Genomic DNA, 20,649 nt, shown 5'->3' on the forward strand with positions numbered 1-20,649 from the left:
TGGTGAACCTGTGCCATCATCTGTTGCATATAGTGTGTTCCATTTCCATCCCCTTGCATTGTTTTGCTTTGCTGATGTTATTTTTATTTTTCAAGGGCTGGTTTTAATGAAATCCACTGCATAACACTAAGCATTGCATTTGTGTGCATTTTAACTATGTTGCTTTGCTGTTTTGTTTTAGTCTCTGTATGATTATCTCTTGCTGGAACAGGTGGCAGATATGTCCTACACAGCCATCACACTGACCACTCTGTCCTCAGTAATTCTCAGGCCTGTCTTTGACAAATGTCATCCTCTGGAAGATAACTTGGAGGGCTCTCTGGTTGTCTTTGTTGCTACTTCTTTGGTGGGTGGTACAGGCTCCTCATCATATAGAGCCACAGAGGGTTCTTACTAGGTCACATGGGGTGAGCTTTGACAACTTAAAGGATCAAGGAGGGCCAGAGACTTGATATTTGAAATGACACCCTGGTGCACCTCCTCATGTGGCTGGTAGAGTCACTTATCTAGTCAGCCCCCACCATCAGGCCACAAGAGGTACAGACTGCTCATGGTGTCAGCCATGGAGGTAACTGAATTCTGAGTCAGTTTCCCTCTGAAGTGGCTTGGCAGACCACCTTCATGCTACCTGATCTCCCCATCATGGTGCTTCCCCTCTTTGTAAATCACGTCCCATCACTTGTTTATAACCAAATCCTCCATGTCACCTGCTATCCATCTCTGTCAAGTTACATCTCTCCATTGTTGTCCTCCTTTTGTGTTACTGCCTTACCTGTCAGTTTTTGCCTGCATTATATATTTGTTTGCCTGTTTTGGCTGCCATCATCATAAAATTATTCTTACCCACACCTTCTCCATGTCACTTCCCTCTTTCCCCTTCTTAGAAAAACAAAACATGAGTACCTATTACAAAGAAAAATATACCATTTGTCTCCATCCAACTCTACTCTTCTCTTCACATTGTCTTTCTGTGTGTGCCTGTGCTTGCTTTTTATCCCATTCTGCTTGTATTATTTCTCCTTTTTGTTTCCATTTATATAATAAAATCAGTTTACACTTAATTGTGCAGCCATTGTATGGGGTCCCAGCTCTGAAAGAGTTACAGCTGAGTGGCATTTCAGTCTACTTGGGAGCATATATACCATCAGAGATGCTACTTATATACCAATATCTTTAGATTGTTTGTTTGATCATAGTGCACCCCACTCAGTGGCACCATGAATACCATTTCTGTGAGTGTGAAGCTTCATTATACAGCATTGTCCCTTGCCTAGCCGCACTATGTAGACAATTATGCATAACTAATTTCCATTTGTCTATGTCGCATATCTTCACTGTGTTATTTACTGAAAGAAATTTGTGTTATGCTTTTATATGAATAACCCCCTATATATCCTGTCCTTTTTTCCTTACAACGGTCTATATCAGAAGATCAAAACACCAAAAGAGTGAATGCTCTTTAATCGAATGCTAATACTCAAAAGCACACAATATCGAAGGTAAGGAACAGCAATTTTTTTCCCAGGGAAAAAAATCACTGGGCTGTTGTTGGGACTTTGCCATTTCATCCACTGTGATGTGATCTTGGAGTTGGTATGTTTAAGTAGGGGGATAGAGGGTACATCCCTGACATCGGGGGTGTGGGGGCAAAGACCCCACTTCATTTTGTCTTTGGATTTTTTTTTTAAGCAGTTCCGTACATTCGATATTGTGTGGTTTGAGGTATTAGAGTTCAATTAAAGAGCATTTGTTCTTTTGGAGTTTCAATCTTCTAATATAGACCCCCTTACAACATGGCCTGCCTTCACTTTTTGCAGCCATCTTCCTTTGATCTTCTCTGTAACTGTTTCCAAAGTTCTTACTCAGTAATCACTAACTCTCATTTTCTCTCCATTTGCTAACACCTACTCTTGAATTGTCTTTTGTTCTCTTAATGTGGATTTCTTTTCTTCTTCCCTTTTTTCCATTTTTCTATTCATCCCTTTCTCATATCTTTCCTTTTAGTCTACTTAGCATGGCATGCTTTTTATTCATTATTTCTTCATATCTGAAGCAGTGACACTTTGTTTCCTTCCATTTAAAACTCCAAACAGTTTTTCTTCCAAGATCCCTTTTAGACCAAAATGTTCTATAAATTAATTTTATGTTTGTTTTCTTCTCTTATCATAGTATATTTTATTGTGAGTGATATTGATTTACTGTAATAATTTGTATTCAGACAAGCTTTCTCCATGTGCCTTCACTGGAAATTAGTTCTAGCTCAGTTGGGCTTTCCCAATAAGCAAATTTCCCTAAATAAATAAAAATCTAAGTTGATTAATGAGATGGGGCTCAGTACTCCCACTTCAGATATGTCTACCTTTTCCTTTGCCATTACTATGAACTATGCTTATCACATTGATCTTTTTTAGGGTACATATACTGACTCCCTCTTTTGTTATCTCCTAAGCTTCTGTTTGTATAACTCAGTGGGGTACACATCCATTCCCACTGCCATCACTTCTTCTGATTTTTGCTTGACCTCCTGCATCTTTTCTGCTAATTGGCTCATACAGTGCCATTCACCCTTCCTCCATTAGTTATTTTCCCTTTCCATTTAATATCCCCATGTTTCTTAATTGCTCTACCATCCACATAGATTCCTGGAAAAATTAATTAATTTCTTCTGTCATTTCCTTCTCAGACTGAAAGTCTCTGCTATCTCTTTTTTCTTATGTTTAAGTCTTTCCTTTCTTTTTTCTCTGCCTCTCAAGCTGCATGTTAGGAACCCTACTGATGTTTTCCTTTGTCCTCATTAAATACTCTCTTATGTGCTGTTGCTTTTTATACTTTGAATATTTTTATTTTTCTAGGTATTCTTTTTGTCGGATCTCCTTTAGCTGTAGCTTTGGGTCCTCCTTTCTCTATCTGTACTTCCACAGATGTCCAGAAGCACCTTTCTAGCTTCTGTCCTTTCTGTCTCCTCACATCCTGCACTCTTCACCTCTTGATAATTTCTTTCACAATGTATCACCACTGACTCTTCATGCCTTCCTTGTCTTGTTGATTTTCTTTTGCTGCCCATTTTCCTTTCATTTTCTGACATTTTTTACTGAACTTCCATTTTAGTCTGTCACTTTCTCCATGTACATCTCTCTACATACCTTCATTACCGTTACTGCATGATCTGGCATTACTTTCAACCTTATGGTCATAACCTCTACCCTTTATCTTAAGGTCTGTCAGCACAAACCAATCCAGCCCACTTCCCTTATTATGGTATTGTTTTGAGAATGCAGACTGCCTGATGCCTGTCTTCTTATCCTCCAAATGTCCATCCACAACCTGTTATCTTATCTTCAATTTGTTCTGTTTGCATTTCTTATTCTGTACTCCTTCCATTGTTTTCCTAACTACCTATTTCTTTAATTTTATTTTATAGTCTACTGTGCTGTATCTCTGTATTCAAATTTTTTATCCCTCTCTGCTCTTCCAACTCTTCATAGAATTTCTGTAAATAACATCCCTTATCACCATTAAGGTGAGTAGCTCTTCTATGTCGAAAAATTATCTCTGTTATTCCTCTTTGAATTATTGACCCACCTTCAAACACTTTTTTGTCTGTACTTTAAGCCTCTTCTGAAGACTACTGTTGCCTCTTTCTTCCTTCTTAGAGACTGCATCAAGTATTCTTGCATTATATTTTTTCTTCACATATCCTTAGTTCTGCCATCTACATCATACACTGAACTGTTAATTTCCTAAATAGATGAATATGTCATAATGTTTGACAAACAGTTCCTCTAGGTTCCAAGTTACAATTCTCACCCCCATAACCTCTGCTACCTTGCCCCAGGTCCTGGGGCTAGGCATCACATTTGCCTCCTCCTCCTCCTTCTCCTCTGTCTTTGGTTACATTTCTTGCCCTAACCCCTATTTGGTGCTACAGTTCCTTCCTCCTTCACATTACTTCCTTGACTTTATTTTATCCCTTTTCATGCCTGATAATTCCTTCTCCTCCCATTTTTCGGTGTCTTTCACAATGCCTTCTTCTTTTGCTTTGCTGCTTCTTTACCACCTCCCTTTTTTACCTGCTTGCAGTTATTGTTATTGGCCAGAGTTTGCTTAGCCCTTTCTTTTTCTGCTTGCCCCCTTACTTATACAGGTCTACGTCAAAAGATCAAATGGACAAATTGTTGAAATCCATATAGTCAAGACCATATAATCAAAACTTAAGCCCAACAAACTGTTCTGACTGAGAATAGTATTAGGTCCCATGGAAGAAGCATGTTTGGTATTGGTTAGCACTTTCAGTAAATTATCTTTGAATATAATTATGTGGGTATTGGATTCAAATTGGGTGAGTAAGGTATCTGAGAATATGACGTGTCAGAACACAGGCATGCTAAGTTGTTAAAAAATTATTCCTTTTTTTAAGGTGTTAAATGCTTGCCTCTTTACACATTCGAAAATGCTTTTGATTTTGTATATAATGATACATGTATATCTATAATAGAATTATTTAATAAGTGATGATTTTACTAAATAAAAGCTAAGGTTTTAGTTGAGATTATTAACAAAATCTAACAAATTGCTACATTCACTGTGGTTGAACAACCCTTGATTCACACGGCAAGCAAAGGAATTACTCTTTTATTAAAACAGCAATAAATAAACAAACAAAGCATCTTTCTGAAATTATAAAACCATGCACTTAATGTAATTAACATGTAACATAGACATTGTCTGCACAGGCTGATAATATCTTCAGGGTAGGTTTTATATGGAAATAATGGAATTTTCTCAGTGAGGAGGCCCTCTGCCTGCAGTGTTGGGCCTTACAATATGCCTCAGAAGTCTATATTTCCCTATAATTCACATCTTGTTGGCCATTATTGCTTATTTATCTCCTTTAGCTGTCCTGCAAAGGTGGTGACATTGAACTGCATCTTTCATATGTGTACTTTATCATCTGCCTTATTGTGCTTCACTACACTAATTGGTTTTTCTTCCCTTGCTTCCACTGTTCTTGCTTTATCCCTTCCACTGTTAATTGTGTGCTTGTGACAGTTCTTCCGTGTCTCTCCTGATTTCTCCATATTAATTAGGTCCTCATATTGCATTATATGTGCTTCTCCTCCTCTCCCTGTGTGTTCTCTCATCTTTTTAACTTTTTGTATTTCTTCTTAACTCCTCTTGACATAGTTCTTCCTTGAGTCATTTCTCTCCACCATCCCCTTCTCCTTTTTTGTTTGCTGGTGAATGCAGCTTCTGTGTTTACCACTTCTTCAACATTTGCCATTGTGATGCTTCCATTCTGTTTGCTTCTCGCTGTCCTGGGACATCCCTGTAGGATCAGTGACAGACGTGTGATCCAGTAGTAATTGCAGCTAAACAGTGGGATCACAATACTGTTATCCCTCACCATATCAGACAGTGAAAATTCCTATAATTTTTAAAAAGTACTTTTACAGCCAGCTTCATCTCCTACATCTCCCCAACTTTGGAGCTGAACACCTATACTTCTACTGGTACTAAGAGACTGGTGTACCTCAAAGTAAGAAAAAAAAAGAAACCTAGAGGTATTGCATACCTAATATTTGATACACATGAAATCATACACACATTTTACATAATACCTTAGAGTCAACGTCATTGTCATCAATTCTCTTTATTCTCATTTTTCATGGGGTCATTGTCACATCAACATGTGACCACATCACCTACATACAGTGTTTATAAAACTGATTGGCTAGCCCTGATGTGGTAAGCATCAGTCATAAACGTCTGACATTTGGAACTTCTGCTATGGCATCACACTATGCAATTGCACCTTCACATTGCTACACCAAGAGGCAAGCTTTTAAGAAAGAAACAGAAGCCTCCAAGCCAAGAACACAACGAATAAATATAGAATTGATCAGAGGAAAGAGCCAGTAAGTAGTAGATAGGGAAAATGTTTATCCAAAAGTAAGCCAACAGCTGGAAATGATATTCAATGAGTTGACCCCGCTGAGCAGATGGCAGCATGGAGAGATAAGCCAGTAATGTTGGAAGCTATTTGGAGGGAGATAAAAGAGAAGAACCAAACTGTACTGGAAAACATCACACACAGGAAGAGAAATGAGGAGAGTAATAAACAGGCACACTTCAGTTATCCAGGATTTTTTAGCTGAGAATAAATAATTAACAGTTCGTACTGAAGCAGCTGAACTGAGACTTGACTGGCTGGAGGCGAGAGTGGTGGATATGAAAAACAGAGCCTGGATGAAAAATATAAATGTATTTGGGTTAATGAAACAAGGGGAATGAGCATATTGTGTTAACAAATGTGTGCGGTACTAGAAAAATAGACAAGGATCCCCAAAGTGAAATTAAAGTATAGAAAACCCATTGAACTTATAATTGACTTATAAGCAAAGATTCTCAAGGCCAGTGATAATTTGATTTCAAATGTTTGAGTTGAAGGAAAGAATATTGTCTGAGATCTGAAAACCTGGGAAGAGGTTTACAGTGGGGGAAGCTAATGTATTGGTGGTGTGTGGCTTCTATTTTGAAACTGAAAATGAGGAACACTATTATACAGGTTATACACGGCTGTAAAGATCATATGTTGTAGTGGAGGATTCTGTACCCAGCTATTATTTGGATATTTTCCTAGGGAACTACTAAATGTTTCACCATTCCAGCTGAAACACTGGCAGTCATTACATAATCAGTGAATTTGAGTCAGAGGACTACGGAAGTGGCAAACGGAGGTGGAAGGCATTAGGGAGAAAAGACAACAGAGGGAGACAGAAAGAGACAGAAAAGGGGTTACTTCCCTCTGTTTAAGCATCAACAGAAGGTAAGAGAAAGTAGAATTGTAAGGAACTGTAAGGAATTAGAGAAGAAATGTAAAGAAGTGCATTGCAAGAAGAAGGGGAAGAGAGATGGGAAAGAGTAAATGACTAGCAGTGACAATTTAAAATATGATAAACATTAGAGGATGTTACAACTAAATAGTCATTAAATTCAAGAATGTTTCTTGAGTTGTACCAGCTGGGGATATCCCCCAGAAACAAAAGCAGTAGAAAGGTAAGAACTATAGTGGATAGAAGGAGGGGAAGAAAAGAAAAATGCTGGCAAGAAGGTATGTGAAAATGTTACTGGACATACTGTGAGTAATGTTTTTGCCACTGTATCAATGCCAAGTAAAACTAAAAGTATAAGTAACCTGTGTATTTTTGCTACAAGAAGAAGCTGCTAAATATGAAGAAAGGATAATTGCAAATAATGATAAGGTTAAAATGATAACATGTATTAATGGATGACTACCTACAAGGGCAGATGAAGGCCAGAAAGAAGAGTTATCAGAAGACAGTAATCATAGCATATATGGCAGAAGGGGTGGGGTAACAAAAATATGAATAAGAATTTGAAAGCCACTTAACAAGAGAAGAAGTAAATGAATGCTGAGTATACAGATATACCGTAGGACTAAATGCTATAGAAAGTTTGGAACTAGAGTAAACCACTAAGGAGCCGGAATCAAAAATCTTATTTTGAAGAATGTTGAAAGTATTAACATTTCTACTGCCTTTTCTTCTGTATCATTCACCAGCAAATGAATGACAAAAATAGATAGTTAAGGCAACCTATGAGTTACTGGTATAAAACTTGGTGATTGGTGGCAAGAATGTATAGCTGTAAACCATGAAATAAGTGAAAATTGATAACGTTTATTAAGTGATACCTACAAGAAGTAAGAAATACAACTGAGGCCTACATGATTAAAGGGAGCAGGAGGAACCAAAGGAGGTGTGAAAGCATAAGTGGCATTTGCTGAGTGAATAAGTAAGTGGTTACTGAATACACATCTGAAAATTATAAGTAAAATAGCACTTCAGGGAGCTGAAGTATAGCATTTAAGAAAACAGTGAAAAGGGTGCAATAGTAGGAGGGGTATATTTAAATAAAATATGAGTGTATAAAAGGAAGCACTGGACAAATGTAGACAATAATATATATCAAAGGGGATTCCCTAAGGTAAAGATGTAAAGACAGATTGATTAGGACAGACAAAATGAGAGGGATGGGATAATATATCGAGGAAGATAACCCCCAATGAGCAGGGGCTAGAAAAAGGCATGTTGCAATAGCAACTTTTATATAAGAAAGTAATAAGGCAAGGACAACATAGAAATGTAATGGATCAATCTACTACAAAATAGAATTTAACCCTACTAAAGAAGTAGTGGGGAGCAGGTACATAAAGACCAGAGGAGTGTAACAGGTCATAATAGGAATAGCAACTAAATATAACCATTAAGAGAAGATTTAAAAAAAAAAGATGAATATATACTAATGTAAGAGGAGGCAGATCAGGGAATAAAATGAGGCAATGTGAAAAGAGGTTTGGAGACAGGTGAGTACCAGATGAAAGGAGGGAGATGGAAGCATGTATAAACATATTTAAGGGAATGAATTAGGGAGAGGAAGTGGAGGTATGACTCATGCTACTGTGTTGCCATGGTAATGACAGAAAAAAGAGGCCCTGGTAAGAGCCAGACCTAATGGAGATAAGGGCTCTCTAAAACTGAAAGAAGGGTCTGTACATACTTAGATAGTTTGGGGGCAAAAGAAGAGAGGGTGAAAAGAGGCAAGGAACAACAATGGAGGGAGAATAGGGGGAGAAGGAAAAACTGGACTCAAAAGAATGGTGTAACAGACAAAGACAGTTAGTATGATGGGGAAGAAAGAGATGGAAAAAACAAGGCCAGGAGAAGGAGACTATGGTGGTAAGAAGACTGAAAGAAGGAAGAATAACATCAAAGACAATGGGAGAAGTGAAGGAGTGAGAATGAGAATGGTAGAAGGAAATGAAGGAGAGCGATGAAGAGTAATAAAGATTAACGGTAAGAAAGCCAAAAGGGGTATTGAAGTTGGAAAAAGATGGAAGTAGTGACCATAGGTAGAGTAGTAAGGAAAGGGGAAAAAAGACTGAGAGGAGGGAAATTAGCATTGACATTAGATCATGGAATATTAATGGACTAAAGAAGAATACAAAGAGACAGAGGGTGCTGTCACAAGATCTCATATTTTAGCCCTACAGGAAACACATTAAAAAAAAGAAGAGCATAACAGATTAAAAGAAGGAGGCTACAAGGTGGTAAGATAACAGAAGACAAAGAGGAGTGGTGCTGATAAAAAGAAGAAATCTACATTTTTGGGTTGAAAGAAAGTTGGGGGATAAGAAAGGAAGATTTGTAGGGATTAAATCAAAATGGGAAGGTGCATGATAACATTGGTGATAGTGTATGTCCCCTCACAAGGTGGGGTAAAAGAAATAAGGAATATGCTAGAAAAAATAATAAAATTCCAGGAGGGTATGACTGTTTGTAAAGCAGAATGCAATCAAACAATGAAGAGAGAAGAAGTGGATGGGGGTCCAAGGGCTCATAAAGTGACAAAAGTAGGGAATATATGACAGAATATATTAATATGGTAGGATGGGTAGATGTGAGCAATACAGACAGGGAAGAGATATTGGCAGTGAAATATATATATATATATATATATATATATATATATATATATATATATATATATATATATATATATATATATATATATATATATATATTATTCGGCAAGGTACCATACATGGTCAAGAATTGAGAGGTGCTCTTTATCAAAAGAATATCTGAAAAGGATAAAGGAGACAATGACAGAGCCAATCACACTCTCAGATCAGGCAAGATATAGGTGAGAAGGGAGGAAGACTTGTATGGACAATGGAGGATCGCAAACAAAATACTGAACAAAGAAGATGAAAGCAGGGAAGCCACAAGGTTATTACAACAGGAAATATTACAAATTGAGGAATATATGGCTAGAATATGGGACATAATAAAACAAATACTGCAAAAGAGGATACAGATAAACTAGTGGGAGAGAAGGGAAGAAATTGAGAGGAAACAGAAAATAAGGAGGAGCTGGTAGAAGTGCAGAAACAGGAGGAAGGGGAAAACAGGAATGAGTGAAATGAAGAGGGAAATGAAAAAAAAGACACAAAAAGGGGAAGATGAAGGGATACTGGAATACAGAACAGCAGTAGAAAAGACATATTTAAGGTCACTCAGAAGGCAGTAAAGAGGTTAGCAATAAGAGTGAGACAATAAGAGGTGGAGAGAGGCGTTTGAGTACTAAAAAGGAAAGTTAGAGGAGGGGATAATGTAAAGCTGGGAAAATTCTTAAAGGGTTTCCAGAATATTGTTAACAGTTGTATGGAGATGGGTAAGGGCAGATGGGGGTGGGAAAAGGATTAACATAAGACGAATGAACAGAATTAAGAAAGTCAGAGTTGGAGGAAAGAGAGGGATTATTGGAGACAATTAAAGAGGAGGATATAAGGATGGTCTGGGAGAGGATCGTGAAAAGGAAGTTGTTTGGATGTGATAGATTCTCAGTACAGTTTTGGGGACTTTTGAAAGATTTGGTAATAAAGAGGTGGGTGACCTTGTTCAACTTCATGTTACAAGGAGGCCCAGTACTTAATTCCTAGAAAGAATCAGTAATCCCAATACAATACAAATATGGGAAAAACCAGAAGGTCCTAGCTTCATACAGACAGATATCAACATTAAATCATGACTACAAATGATTTATGATGATGCACTTGGAAAGAGGGGAGAGAGGATATCAAATCTAATTAAAGATGATCAACCAGGCTTTGTAAGAGGGAGAAAAAACACAGATTAAATTAAAAAAAACACGTTTATTAATGACAAATGTACAGAAGGCTAAGAAAGAAATGTCTTTAATCTCCATATCTGCTTAAAAAGCATTTCTCTGGGTAAAGTGAATGTTTCAAAGAGAAATGGAGGAAAGAATGGAGTTCTCATAAGACTGGGTAGAAATGATACTGAGAATATATTAGGGGTGACAACAAAGCTGAAGATAAAAGTGAGGTTATCAGTAAAGCTGGAGGACATAAGAACAGGTTCAAGACAGGGTTGATAGTTTCCCCCATTGTTTTCCCCCTAAATATAGCACCACTGGCAGAAAAAATAAGAGCATCTAATTTGAGAGGCTATTGGTGGTGAGGGATAGAAGAGAAGAAAATATCTTTGTACACTGGGGATGTATTGGTGACCTTAATGTGCCATTGAAAGGACATGGAGAATTTGTGGAGATTACTAAGGGAGTTTTGTAATATATCAGGGTATAGGATAAATCAAGAAAATGCCAAAATATTATTGATAAATAAAAACAAAAGAGAGGGATTAGAGGTTAGAAAGGGAAGAGGAAATAAGATACTTGGGGATAAGGTTGAGAGACACTATGGAGAATACAATGAAGGCAACATATTAGAATATATACAAGAAAATAAAGAGACAGTTTATGAGCTGGAGAACAATAACCTTAGAATTAGATCAAAAGGAGCAGCTTCTGAACATGCATATGATTACAGAGTTTCTATATGTAGGGCAAGCTTTCTGGGAGTTGCAGAGACTATACTGCTACAGAACATCAAGCAACTTTCATAGACCATATGGGATGGAAGGAAACCAAGGGTAGTATGGGTGAGGATGTTAGATTCAATAGGGGATTGGGGGATGGAATTGCCAGACTTAAAAGAGAACCTCCAGGCCTGTCTGACAATTAACACAATCAGAAAGGCAGATATGGGATATGAGGTGGATGGAAGCATATAATAAAGGGAAAGAGGGGAAACTGAAGAAAGGTGCAGACATAATCGAGGTGCTGCTAGAAGGTGTTCCAAAGGAAATGGAGTTGGAGTGGATGAGAATAATTCAGAAGGGAATATCAGGAATATGGAAGGAGGGAAGAGGAGAAAGTGGAAGAACAGAATTATTCCCATCAGTGGGCGTAGGAAAGAGAAAAGTAATCAGGCAGTAACATGTAAATGGAGTAGGAACCAGGAAAAAAATGAAATAATGGGACCAGATGCGGGGGGGGGGGTAAAAATAGGCTGTAACTGAAAGAGGAATATCATTTGGGGGACAGAGTGGAATGAGTGTATGTAGGGATGTAAATGATATGGAAAAATGGAAAAGATGTAGCAAAACAAGCGATCAACGCTGGAATGGTTCTGAAAAATAGAACAAATAAGAGTAGGTCAGAGAATGAGAAAGCTTTTACTAGTAGGAAAAGAGTGGATGAGGAGAAATAGAAGAAGGGATATACAGCAGCATACGTGGAAGTGAGATAAAGAAATAGAGGAGCAGATAACAGACAGGGAATGGACCAAAACAGTTTGATTACCTAAGTACATTATGAAAGCAAGGAGGTTCACAATTTTCACGTGGAAGTGTTTGCATAAATACTTTTATTACCCAGTGAGGTTAGTTAGGATGTTCCCAGTAGTGGATACTCGATGCAGGAGCTGTAGGGGGGAAGAAGGAACTTGGTAAGATGTTCTATGGGAATGTGATTCCTTAGAGGAATTTAAAGAGAGACTGACTGAATCAGTAAGGAAGGCAGGGATAGGAACAGCAAAGTGGGCAAACAAATTATTTTTGGAAGGTTATATATGAAAAAGATAACATGATAATGGTGCTGATTGCTACAATAGGTAAAAAAGCATTAACAAAACAATGGAAACAACAGCAGCCACTACAGAAAGAGGAGGTAGAGAAAATATTAGTGAAGATAAAGGAGGAGGAGGAAAGGGAGGTCACATAGAAGAGCAGAGAAAAAATTAAGAGGAGATGGAAGGGATGGATAAATGAGGGAGGGGATGGGTATTGAGAAGAGAAAAGAAAGTAAGGAGGAGAAGTAAAGAAGTCAAGTATGTATGGAGGAAGAAGGCTAAGGGGGGAGGGAGAAGGGGAGGGACGTAAATAGGTTATTTCATGAAATAGACAACCATAAAGAAAGGAACAAAACACAAATCCAAAAGCTGCTGGGGATGAAGCTCTCCCAAAAAGCAAAATGCAATAACAAAAGTCCAAAATGGGAGTAAACAAACACGCCTCTCTTTTTAATAAATAAAAGACAAAAACTTTTATTCAGGTACAAACTAGTGAGCACTTTTGTGCCTCCTGGCACTTCTTCAGACAATACAAACACTGCAAAAATCTCAATAAAAAAGGTTGCCTCACCCACATTATTTCACAGCAACCAATCATATATTTTCAGCAATTAAAATTCACCTGCTGACAATTGTCAACAAATGCAATGTGAAGTCAAAGGCTTCACATATCAACTAGCTTAAAAAGTCCTTACATACAAAATAGGAAGTCTGAAACTACACATAAAAAATAAAATAAAATTAAAACATTAATTTTCACTTTCACTACTATCAACAACTATATAACCATACAGAGAGGTGATTGCAGCAAACACCAGTCATAATTTTTTACTTTCTCACATATAAAACTACAGACATCAACTTTCTCTGTTGAGATGCCCCCATAGCAGTACCTTGGAGTTGCCAATAACACTTCCCTTGAAAATAGAAAACATTCTTGTTGAGCACATGTTCGGCCATACATATAAGCAAAGTATTAAGTCCTGGTGGATATAAATTGGAGTGTTCTAACCAGTGTTGTAATGCCTGTAAGCCTGCCCAGTGGGGTATGCTGGTATATAAGGACTTCACATCTAAGGTACACATAAGCCAATGCGGTTCAAGTTGTGTGTCCTGTATAATTTGAAGGAACTGTGTGGTATCCTGTAACCTGGCCCTAACCTCTGTACATAGAGGTTTAAGATGTTGCATCAGGAACATAGATAACGGTTCTGTAAGAGAGCCTATGCCTGATACAATTGGTCTTCCAGGTGGTTTTGAAATGGATTTGTGGATTTTGGGAAGCAGATACAGAATTTGTTTCTGGGGGTCCATCACCGTTAGGTGTTTAACTGTATTTGGAGTGATGATACCTTCTTCCTCCGCCAGGTTCAAGAATGTATCTATTTCTTTTTTAAAGTTGGAAGTAGGGTCAATAGACATGTGCATATAACATTTAGTATCTGATAACTGTTCTAAACCATCATTTAAATAATAGCTCATGTTCAAAACCACAACCGCCCCTCCCTTGTCTGCTGTTATGATTATTTCTCAGTTCTTCTAAGGCCATTTTTTCCGATACGGAAATGTTTTGACCCATAATTTGTGATTCAAAGTGTGGAAAATATAAATCCCTGAGAACTGATTGTTGGAAAATAGAGACGTTTATTCATGGGGGGTTGGAACTGAGATTTGTGGAATTTGAAGTCATTAGATCTTTCAGAAGTTTCTGAAGTATGATCTGAAAAAAAATAACTTAAGATTAAGATTATGGCAAACATTCATGACATCAGACACAATGTTATATTCATTACAAAAAAAGCTTGGTACAAAACCAAGGCCTTTATTAAGCAACTTTTCTTGTTCAGTAGTTAAAATAACATCGGACAAATTTAGCACATTTTTATATTCCTGATCAATTATCTTAGTAGTGTTTCTATCAATCCCTCCACAGAATCTATTCTGCTTCCTGTGTTTATGTTTGTGGCCACCCCACCGCCTTTTTCCACTTCTAAAGGGTGTGCTGAGTTGGACCTGTTACGCATGGGTGACTCCTGGGGCTGGGCACTTTCACTGTCTGTGTAGGAGGATTCCTCCCCCGATGTACTTGTCAATAACTTGTCATTAGTTTTGAGGATCGACCTAGGTCTCTTCCTGGTTTTGCCCCTTGCTGTCCCCTGACTAGTGTCCATAAATCTAACAGATCTATGAGATTCAAAAGGACGCCCCCTTTGGTAATCTGTAATATCCCTGTTAAACTTTTTAATTTTCCTGTCTTTTGTTTGTTTCTCAAAATTAGCCAGATCCCTGGACAGCTTGTTAACTGAACCTTCATATGTAGAAAGTGATTCATATTTTTTACATTCCTCACAGATTGATTTGACTTCAGATAAATTTATATCTATCATTCTTTCATAATAAGAAGAAAGAGTTTTAACAAACATCATGGATGCTTGTTGTAAAGCCATATTCCATTCAGTGGTTAGTCTCTCTTCAGATCTACTAACCAATGGCTGTAGACGTATTCTAAGACCCCTCGGTGCCATATCTTTATTGATATATGCACGAAAGAGTTTGAGATGCCAAATATTAGCTCTGAGGTTTTTGAGCCCCTTCCCGAGATTCTGGAAAGCCACATCACATCCATCTGATGGGTTATTGGTTGAGTTATTCGGATTATTGCCTGAGATGTGGTCTATACCAAAGACCCCTATATCATCTCGATTGGCACATAGTCCTTGTAAGATTCATTATAAATCCATGGCTAAAAAAAACACCACCAAGACCAAGAGCAATAAGTATATTGGGCAAAAAAAAATATATATATAGGGGGCTAAGAAAATTTTGTTAGAGTGGATCAAGCCATCCAACGATCTGGCAAGCAATGATACTCTTTCAGGACAGGGCAATGCACAGATACCCCGGGCTAGTACATAAAATTGAACAATTGTCAGGAAAAACAGCAAGGGGGCAAAACCAAATAGAGAACCAACCCACACTAACTGTACCCAGATATAAAACTTATGTTGAATGTTCTAAAACAACTAATAATACACTAATGCCAACAGCTAAAGTGTTAAGTCAAATTATAAGTTAAGTAAACAACAGTGTGCGGAACCAGAAAGGGAACCAGTCCACAGCATTTGCAACTGAATATGACACTTGTTTCAGTCTGATAAAACAGCCAATAATACATAGATATCGATGAAATTGTTATATAAGCACATAATTATAAACCTCAGGTTAATAAACTCAAAATTAAGAACACTCAAATTTCTATCTCCTTACATAAAGGATGTTACCTGGTCTGACTACATAAAAAATAATAATCAGATCCAATAATGAATATTATCATATACATCTATATATATATATATATATATATATATATATATATATATATATATATATATATATATACATATATATATATACACAATGTATAGATATACTAATATGGCAAAAGCCAAGGAAGAAAGCAAAAAATAACTCAAGATAAATACAATTATAACATCGATTCTTATTATGTTATCTACTCTGTGCTGGAACTCCAATGCCTTTGTGATGTTTTCCCAAACTTAATGAACAAGCAAATAATTTTTGTTTTATACATATAACCAAATTGTTATTCATAAAAAGATGGCAACCTTGTTTAGTTATGGATATAAATAACCTGCCCTATATCCCGAAAAGGTTATATGTCCAAGTGCCTAGACATCAGATGCTATTCAAAGCATAATTGCACTGATACTAGATGATATAATAATGTATCCACACAGTTGAATTTTATAACAACCCACATATTTCACACACATCCCACAAAAAGGGTATATTTTTAAATAAATGTGTTAGTTTTTGTACATATCACATGGATAATTCCAAAATATGAAAGAGTTTCACTTAATCATTTATAATAAAATTATGTGTATCGACCATATCAAACTGTTGATCAGATAAATCTGTAAAAACAATAGAATAATGTCCAATCAACAAGTGGTGTTATGTGTATATATCAAATGATATTATAATGGAACAATATGGTTCTTTCATGTGTACATGTGTAAAAATGTATACAGAGGTTTCATGGGAATCCTAGGGTTGATGTTATAATAGTGTGAATGTTTAGCACATTAACATGAAAACTATGCTACTGTAGACAGTATGAAATGTCTTCAAGTGGAAGTTCCCAAACGTAAGCCTATAACATATTAGTGTTTGACTCATCCAAAAAAGATTAAGTAATATGTAATAAATATAATGGAATATTGTGCCCTTAAATGCATCTTAGCCTATCCGACCATAGACATTTCAACAAATCACTCAAAATGTAATCTAAATGTTAAGAACACATATTTATCACAGTTATCCCCTGCTATTACTCCACTACAAACAAGCCAGTATCATGTAAAGTGGAGAAACACAAGATTACAGTATAGTTGAGAATACAACAAAACTGTTTGTGAGCAAGTCCATATACTGTGGTACATTAGAGATAAATAAAAATGTTCACGTTGTTATACGGCCCTGATGGATCTTACATTTGTTAAAATGTCCCTGCCAGCACAGTACCTGAAATGGAGAGACCCCAAAGATTGTAATAATTAGGGCAAAAAAATGACTGATGATAGATAGTCCTATTTTCTTGGAAATGTACTCCGTACATGCCGGAACTGTTATCGAAATATTTGCACTGTTCCAGATATATAGTTCACAAAAGAACTTGTAGATCAAAAGAAAAAATCACCGGACGTCTTGGTATGTCCATATACAGTAATATATTGGTAGAAAATGAGAATGAAATATCCAAGCAGTTCCCAATGTGCGGTTTGAAAAAGGCACAACTATACCAGAAACATGGCCGCCCGGCGTCTTCTTTAAGATGTAGCCGTTATTGTTGTTACACCGATGGACCCAACAAATTCCTTCGAATCCAGATGCATCCAAAACACATCAAAACACACTAAAATTTTTGAAGTTTGAACTATGGGCACCATGCATGCAGGCTGCCCACATATGAATTGTGATGGATTGTCGTCTAAAAAGTGGAATAAACATTGTTCGTTTAAAAAAAACATAAATAAATGTCTGACATTTCTGCCTACACCCCACTTTGTGTGCTTAATAGTAAACCACTTCCTCTGCTTTCCATCTTGTCCATACTAACAACACTGCCTAACAACTTTATAGTAAATTGTATTGTTCTATACACATTTATCACAATTTCAGTTATGCTGTTATACAATACTCAGCACATTTTCTTCAGCCAGTAAAAACTAGAAAAACTGTCTCAACAATGTAACACGTGTTTATGATGACAAATGATTTACTCCTTCTATCAACCAGCTTTTGCAGGCAGTTCTCAAAAATTCATAATCAGACCTCTATTATTCAATATATTTATACATATTTTTTCATAAAATAAAAAAATTCCTCAGTGGTACTATTATTGTTCACAATAAATCAGGGACAAATCAAAAAATGATCAAGGACAATCGGGGATACTTTTAAAATATTACTACTGTTATCTTCAGATACTGACAGAATACGTTAATGTGACAATATGCATTTTTTCAAGAAAAACAAGTATATAACTCTAATTATTGCAACTATTAAATGTAACTATTAACATTTTCTTCAAAAGTCAGTTTTAGCAGGGAATAAGAAATTCAGAACTAAAATTGAGTCAAAATCAGGGACGTCACTGAAAAGCAGGGGCAGTTGAGAGGTATATTTGGATGGGTCCACATTAATTAGCCCAGAAAAAATTATAAACCTAAATTACTATTTTTTTCTCAAAAGGTCTGCAACTCAGAACTTCCTCTTCAGTCGATTTAATTACCACGTACTGCACTACCTGGTTTCTCCACTTTCACTACGGGAGACCTTGAGCAGCACAGTTACTATTCTGATTTCTCCAAGCTCTGCAGCTTTGAAATATTCTACAGTTGCTCTTCAATTTATTTTCATTGTGACCAGGTTCCTCCTTGTACATTACGGGAATCCTTGAACACCTAAGTTACTATTTCTTCCCAGAGCTCTGGAGAATGGAACTTAGCATGCAGTGAATTTAATTACCACATACTGTTCTGAGCAGCACAGTTGCTATTCTGATGCATGTTTATTATATTTGCTTAAATTGTTTGTAATTGTTTAGTTCTCTAAAAGCATGCTACCAGGGATATTGGGCTTCCAACATTTTATCTTGGTACCCTGCCCCTGCTCCTTGTGATTCTATTATTCCCTTAGTCCATGTTTGCGTTAGCTGTTTAACATTCACTAAGTGACTACTCTTTCACTACTACTTTTCATATCTATTAATATTTATCTCCTCTGTCCTACTTCTTTTTCGGACATTTTGTACATCCTATTTTTTGCACCTACACTTCCTCTCATTGCTGGTTTTATTCTGGTTCGCTCTCTTCATCTGTCACTGTAATTAGATTTTTTAAACCTTTTTCTCTTCCCTTGAAGTCTCGTTTTTGGAGATAGTTTTTATTTTACTCTTGGCTACCTCCCGTCTAGGTTTTGGGCAGGTGCTATGCTATTCCAGGATTCTTCTGCCTTACTCCTCCTTTCCTGTCTTGCTCCTCCCATCCATTCTATTTTCTTCCAATCTTTCCTTGTAATAGATTATTTAGGATTGACTATTCTTCAGATGCCATTTTTAAAAGTTTGCCTTCAGCGCCGAACTTCCCACAGTAGTGTGCTTCTACGTAAACGTCTGTATAATAACATTACACTGGTATGTTCACTTCTATGTTTTTATTACAGCAATTTTTAATGGAGAATATTGTATTCTGCTGATTGTATCCATTGTGCTACTGTTTTTTTTTTTTGATTTAGTGCATGCCTAGCTTGGAATGTTTCATTTCATTAACAGTTGTTCTCCTCTTTATAGATAGCGTACTGTGAGCAACTTGGCTTGCTTTGTTTTAATGCATACCATTCTTCCTGATGCCAATGTGTGTTTTATACTACAGGCACTGTGTTTTCAAGTGTACAGTTATTATTGAGGTTTTCCATTGTGCTGTGCTGTTTGTTTGCTGTTAACCATCCACATTTATTTTTCCATATATACTGTAGTTCATTCATGATTGCCACACATTTAATGCATTAGTAATAGTCCTGCTACTGTTTTGTTTATAGGTTTTGTTTTATTTTACTCCCAACATATATTATGTATTCTACAGATTTAAACTAATGTTATAGGTTTGCTTCTGGGTTTTAGTGGTAGGTGTTGTTCTCATTAGTTTATTCTCTATTACTCTGTTTTAATGTCTTTTTTTTTCCTTCGTTCCTCCAGTTCTCCAAGCTCTACAGCTCTGAAATATTCAACAGTTGCTCTTTCGATTTATTTCCATTGTGACCAAGTTCCTCCTTGTACAGTATGGGAATTCTTGAACACTTAAGTTATTATTTTTCCCAAAGTTCTGCAGCTTTGAACTTCCCCTTCAGTGAATTTAATTACCGCATACATTACTACCTGTTTTCTTTCCACTTTCACTACAGGAAACCTTGAGCAGCACAGTTGCTATTCTGATGCATGTTTATTATATTTGCTTAAATTGTTTGTAATTGTTTCGTTCTCTAAAAGCATGCCACCAGGGATATTGGGCTTCCAACATTTTATCTTGGTACCCTGCCCCTGCTCCTTGTGATTCTATTATTCCCTTAGTCCATGTTTGCGTTAGCTATTTAACATTCATTAAGTGACTACTCTTTCACTACTACTTTTCATATCTATTAATATTTATCTTCTCTCCCCTACTTCTTTTTCTGACATTTTGTGTATCCTATTTTTTAAAAAAATGACAAATACAGACTGCATAAATATAAAAAAGCAGCAAGGACAATGAGCAAATTCTTCTGATCAGGGTTTGATAAAGATTGGAACTTAGCAAATGAAAAGTGTTTCGCCTATTAAAGAAAAAGAAAAGAAAAGAAGAATTTGCTCATTTTCCTTGCTGCTTTTTTGTTTTTATCCTATTTTTTACACCTACACTTCCTTTCACTGCTGTTTTTATAGCGTGCTGCTCTCTCCATCTTTCACTGTAATTAGATATTCTAAACCTTTTTCTCTTTCATTGCAGTCTCATTTTTGGAGACTTTTTTTTTACTCTTGGCTACATCCCATCCAGGTTTTTTACCTGCTC

The sequence above is a fragment of the Protopterus annectens genome, chromosome 11.part0 (assembly GCF_019279795.1).
Source record: "Protopterus annectens isolate FY-2018-M chromosome 11.part0, PAN1.0, whole genome shotgun sequence".
Lineage (NCBI taxonomy): Eukaryota > Metazoa > Chordata > Ceratodontiformes > Protopteridae > Protopterus > Protopterus annectens.